Here is a 6,223-nt window from a genome sequence, read left to right on the forward strand (position 1 = left end):
TCGTATTTGTCATGAACTATCTTCTAAGGCAAGAAGCCATTTGTCGTCAACTATCTCGTAGTAGGCCTAAATTTGTCATTTCTAATGAATGTGTCGTGAACTTCTGAGGTTCTGTGAGATGTTGGTGAACTCTTAGAAGTGTGCTACTTGTGTTTGCGAACTTGTAGTAATGTTTGAATTGTCTTAAATGATGTGATGTTCATGTTATTACTTGTGTTTGTTCAGTTTCTTCAGTTTACAGCACTTCACTATACTTGTGAATTCAAATTGTTGTAAAAAAGTGGCCTGAAAAGTGCTTTTGTTTCTGCAGTTTTGCAATTAACAGCACTGCAGCACCCAGGCCTCAGGCGCTGCACTATACTGTGCAACTCTAATAGTCAGGCGTCACACAGTATAGCGCAACGCCCGTGTGGTGGGTGCTGCACATTAACTTAGGATTTTTTGGCAAGAGAAGCTACTGCAAAGGTTATGTTGCTCGCTGGATCCACATCCAGATGTGCAGTGCCTAGGACACGGGCGCTGCACTATACTGTGTGTCACACAGCATAGTGCAGCGCCCGTGTCCTAGGTGCTAGAGTGCTGTTAACTGCAAAACTGCAGAAACAAAAGCACTTTTGGCAACAATTTCAATTCACAAGTCTAGTGTAATGCTATAAACTGCAGAAACTGAACAAAAACGAGTACTAACTTGAACATCACATCATTTAAGACAATTCAAACATTACTACAAATTCGCAAACACAAGTAGCTATTGGGTTTCGTAGTAATTTCAAAAAAAATCCTAGGCACACGCAAGATCATGGTGATGCATAGCAACGAGAGGGGAGAGTATGATCTATGTACCCTTGTAGATTGCAACGGGAGCGTTGACACAACGTAGAGGAAGTAGTCGTACGTCTTCTTCCCGATCCGACCGATCCAAGCACCGTTACTCCGGCACCTCCGAGTTCTTAGCACACGTACAACTCGATGACGCTCCCCGGGCTCCGATCCAGCAAAGCTTCGGGGATGAGTTCCGTCAGCACAACGGCGTGGTGTCGATGATGATGTTCTACCGACGCAGGGCTTCGCCTAAGCACTACAACGATATGACCGAGGTGGAATATGGTGGAAGGGGGCACTGCACACGGCTAAGGAACGATCACGAAGATCAACTTGTGTGTCCTAGGGTGCCCCCTTGCCTCCGTATATAAAGGATCCAAGGGGGGGTGCGGCCGGCCTAGAGGAGGCACGCAGGAGGAGTCCTACTCCTACCGGGAGTAGGACTCCCCTCCCGTTCCTTGTCCAACTAGGAGAGGTGGAGGGAGAGAAGGAAAGGGGGGGCGCCGCCCCTCCCTCCTTGTCCAATTCGGACTAGGGGGAGAGGGGGCGCACGGCCTGCCCTGGCAGCCCCTTCCTCTTCTCCACATTAGGCCCATAAGGCCCATTAACCCCCCGGGGGGTTCCGGTAACCCCCCGGTGCTCCGATTTTATCCGAAACTTCCCCGAAACCCTTCCGGTGTCCGAATATAGTCGTCCAATATATCAATCTTTATGTCTCGACTATTTCGAGACTCCTCGTCATGTCCGTGATCACATCCGGGACTCCGAACTAACTTCGGTACATCAAAATGCATAAAACTCATAATAACTGTCATCGTAACGTTAAGCGTGCGGACCCTACGGTTCGAGAACAATGTAGACATGACTGAGACAAATCTCCAGTCAATAACCAATAGCGGGACCTGGATGCCCATATTGGCTCCTACATATTCTACGAAGATCTTTATCGGTCAGACCGCATAACAACATACGTTGTTCCCTTTGTCATCGGTATGTTACTTGCCCGAGATTCGATCGTCGGTATTCAATACCTAGTTCAATCTCGTTACCGGCAAGTCTCTTTACTCATTCCGTAATACATCATCTCACAACTAACATATTAGTTGTAATGCTTGCAAGGCTTATGTGATGTGCATTACCGAGAGGGCCTAGAGATACCTCTCCGACAATCGGAGTGACAAATCTTAATCTCGAAATACGCCAACCCAACATGTACCTTTGGAGACACCTATAGAGCTCCTTTATAATCACCCAGTTACGTTGTGACGTTTGGTAGCACACAAAGTGTTCCTCCGGCAAACGGGAGTTGCATAATCTCATAGTCATGGGAACATGTATAAGTCATGAAGAAAGCAATAGCAACATACTAAACGATCGGGTGCTAAGCTAATGGAATGGGTCATGTCAATCACATCATTCTCCTAATGATGTGATCCCGTTAATCAAATAACAACTCTTTTGTTTATGGTTAGGAAATATAACCATCTTCGATTAACGAGCTAGTCAAGTAGAGGCATACTAGTGACACTTTGTTTGTCTATGTATTCACACAAGTATTATGTTTCCGGTTAATACAATTCTAGCGTGAATAATAAACATTTATCATGATATAAGGAAATAAATAATAACTTTATTATTGCCTCTAGGGCATATTTCCTTCAATAGCACACTTGTAAGAGTTCACCAACATAACACATAACCGCACAGGTTCATGAACCTAATGAAACGGCGACAAGTTCAGTTTCATAATGAAACGACAATGACTAATGCCTTGCGCGCGTGTTCCTAGTGCCATCCCTATTGGTTATCTTCTTCCTCCTAGCAGGACGAGCCTCCTCTTCCTCCTCTTCCTCCTCCGCCTCATCATCCAAGCTCGCCATACGCGAGCTCCCTGTGACCACCTTTTGGGTTGCCTATGTTGTCAAAGTCGATGTGCGTGTACCGTTTTATGGGATGCCTAGGCTTCAACATGTATGCGGACCAAACTTGAGCGTCTGCCAAAGTCATGTCATCATCAACCTATCACACAATCAAACAATATGGTGAAGACCGGCGTCGTAATCAAGTGAGAATTACATCTAAAGATTAGTCATACCTCTTGGGTGACCGCACCCTCATCATTCATATAAGCAAATGAGGACCTCACAGCGTCCCCCTGATGGTGAGATAAGGGGTCTGATGGTGTACCGGGCCTAGAGGCAGATGGTTCATCATATTCTGGGTCACAGCAACCGAGAAGGTTCGATAACCGCCTTAACTTCTTGGCATGACGCTGTAACATGAACAAGTGTATAAGATACCAAACTCTGCAACATATGTAACATGGACACGGACACCTGAGTGCGATATACCTTGAGGAATGCTCGTAGTGAACCATCTTCATTGCCTTCTCCAACCGGTGTCTTCTCCAGAATAGACTAGCTTTCATCAGCTCCTTTCTTGGTCTGGTTGTGCTGCGGATGAGAACGAAGTAACACGCTAGCCATTCAAACATGTGTAATACGGCCAACAGGAAAGTAAAGAAGGGAACACTTTACCCCTTCCCTGACAGTTTTGTTGTACTGATGCTTCGATAGATCCTCAAAGTTTGCAGGATCTTCAAGAATATCATCGTTGTATGCCGGCGGGCATATCTCAACTCGAGCATTTTCAAGAAACCATCGTAGGTAGTTATCGAAAGCAAGTGAGCTATGCTCACGAAGCTGGGCACGTGCACTGTTACGAGCTTGCTCCACACTAAGATGGAAACAGGTAACATACGATGCATGATGCTTGTCCCAGTCCTTTATCTTTCGCTGCCTTCTCCTGTCCAACCTGCATGGTAGAAAACCAAACTTTAGCACAATCAAGAAGGAGTGGTGATGCTTAGTCAATGTGGTTCATGCTCTCTTACCTATGAAGTGCTTTGTCCATGTCCACCCATTCCGGCGGGTGAGGCTGAAACAGACCAAACTGACGATACACGCAATCTGGCAAATGAAGCTCAACTGCCCAGTTGCATATCAGTGGGCACCGCATAGCCAAAGATCCCTATCCCGCAAGCACATCGGGTTGATGACAAACTCCTCGGTGTACCCTACTGTGTCATTGGCGCCATATGGCTGCCATACCACCTATGAAATAGGACAACAACGCAACATTGATAACAATTTTTCAGGCAATCATGAGAAATGACTGAAGTAATGTCCTCGTTACCTGCTCAGGAGTAATCGTGTCCAACTCGGAAATATACTTTTGGTACATGAGATTGACATCGTTCGTCATCTCAGATACAGCTTCCCACTTGTAAGACCAAGTGGGGCGCCATAACCGTAATTCGTCATCTTCATCCCAAGGATTAAACTTGACGCTCTTCGGGCGTCCAACAGGCAGACGCTCCCAGCTCCATACAAAAATTAGAAGCATATTACCACCAATGCATGCCTTATCCGTGATCCTGCAACACGCATCGTCCAACTGCATATGAAAGAGAACAATGTTAACTTGACTACAAGGTTGCATTTCTAATGAAGAAATGAGTTGGTAACAAAACAAACCAACTACCTGTCGGTACAAGTAGGCAAGAGTCACTGAACCCCAGCTCCATCTGCTATCGAAGACGGTCAACGCCTTCAGCCATATCCATGGAGCGTTCTTGCCTGTGGAGTCAGGAAACAAAGTCCTCGAGACAAAGTACCACATATAGACATGAGCATGTGTCTGTATCACATCATCAGTGGCATCCGTAGGGCAATTCGCAAAGTTCCTGTGGATCCACGTGAAAGCAGCTCCGGCTGCTTTCCTTTCCTTCTTCTTCTTCTTCTTCTCTTCTCCCTCCTCTACATCAGCCTCAGCCTCGGTAGGAGCCATACCGATAAGAGCATTCATCTATTGGCGCCACCCATCAGAATCGGTGCTCATACAGAGAGGCTTCCCATCGATAGGAAGACCGGTGATCAAGGAGATATCCTCGAGCGTCACGGTCATCCCCCCAGCCCGAAGATGGAAACGGTGTGTCTTCGGCCTCCATCGATCAACAAGAGAGAACACCAGTGGAGAGTTGAGGTTCGGCGTGGACCGGCTGACCAACTGAATCCACGGGAGGGGTCCTGCCTGCTGGATGTACGGTGTGTACCGCTCATCGTACGACATGGCAGGACCAGAGACCCCGTGATACCGAATCTTCAGAGGTTCAAGCTTCTGCAAAAAAAAGTAATGAAAAATCTTAGGGCATGTCAATTTCAACTAAAGGCAAATTTGCAAAATATTTAGATTACTCATTATTACCATCTCCTTCTCGCGCATCATGTAGGCCCGATACCGTGTGTCATAGGCATTGTCGAGAAGCCAAACCATCCTTACAAAGTTAAAACAATAAACATATATGAGTTCATCTCAAATATTGGTACACTAAACATCTCATATGTGTTCATCTAAACATCTCATATGTATTCATCTACAAGAATCTCAACATCTCCTTCTCACACAATGAATAAATGATTGTAAATTCTCATATATATCTTGTATGTCATATGTGTTCAAATAAACTCAACATCTCATAATTCAAATAAACTCAACATCTAATATATATCTAAAAAACTCAACATCTCATATATAGCTACAAAACTCAACATCTCATAATTATCTACAAAACTAGGCATCTCATATATATCTAAAAAATAAACAATCTAGGTTTCACTAACAAGAATCATATATTGTGAACTAATCAAGGGTGACACTACGACTACACATCCTCCTTCACAACACCCAATCTTGGACAAATAAAGATCCAACCAAGCAAATCAAGGGTTCCACCCAATCTTGGACAAATCTCTAAAATGGCAACGAATTTACAGAGGAAAAGAAAGGGAACGGAGGAGTTTACCTAGTAGGAGGGATCGCAGATCGAATCCACGGTTTAAATCTTCAGATCTGAGAGGGGCGTGGGGGATCCGAAGGGGGCGCCGCCGCTGCTCTTTCTTACAGAGAGAAAATTGCCTGGGAGAGAGGGAAGAACTGCCTAGAAGGGCTGGCCCGATGCGGCTTTAAGTCAATGTGCAGCGCCTAAGCGCTAGGCGCTGCGCATTACACTGTGTGGCGCCTAGAGCTTAGGCGATGCACGGCTGGATGTGGGGCTGCGCCTGGCCTCGGGCTGCCACGCTGGCCGGACGTGCGGCACCTAAGACAAAGGCGCTGCATAGTGGAGTGCAGCGCCCGGCTGTCAGGCGCCACACAAAACGGTCAATTTGTGAAATTTTTTCAAGAGCTGTTCAAATCATGATTTTATTTCATCCTCAGGTCAAATATGTGTTTTTTTGCCACCAATGCCATCGCCGAAGCAGCAACAACGACATCGGCTATTACTGTCTGCCGGTGGTTCTGGTGCCTACATGCCGCACCTCCCTCACTAGGGTGCCTTTTC

General features: G+C 46.0%; 1 long non-coding RNA gene across 1 annotated transcript; it reads right to left on the reverse strand.

The window, feature by feature from the left end:
• Positions 1–2,732: 2,732 nt before the first annotated feature.
• On the reverse strand, positions 2,733–3,326 carry LOC119330345. The gene is made up of 3 exons (XR_005160054.1): positions 3,174–3,326; positions 2,918–3,094; positions 2,733–2,841 (listed from the first exon to the last, which is right to left on the reverse strand). It is a non-coding gene; the product is annotated as an uncharacterized LOC119330345 (long non-coding RNA).
• Positions 3,327–6,223: the final 2,897 nt, after the last annotated feature.

Source organism: Triticum dicoccoides, chromosome 7A (assembly GCF_002162155.2).
Source record: "Triticum dicoccoides isolate Atlit2015 ecotype Zavitan chromosome 7A, WEW_v2.0, whole genome shotgun sequence".
NCBI lineage: Eukaryota > Viridiplantae > Streptophyta > Magnoliopsida > Poales > Poaceae > Triticum > Triticum dicoccoides.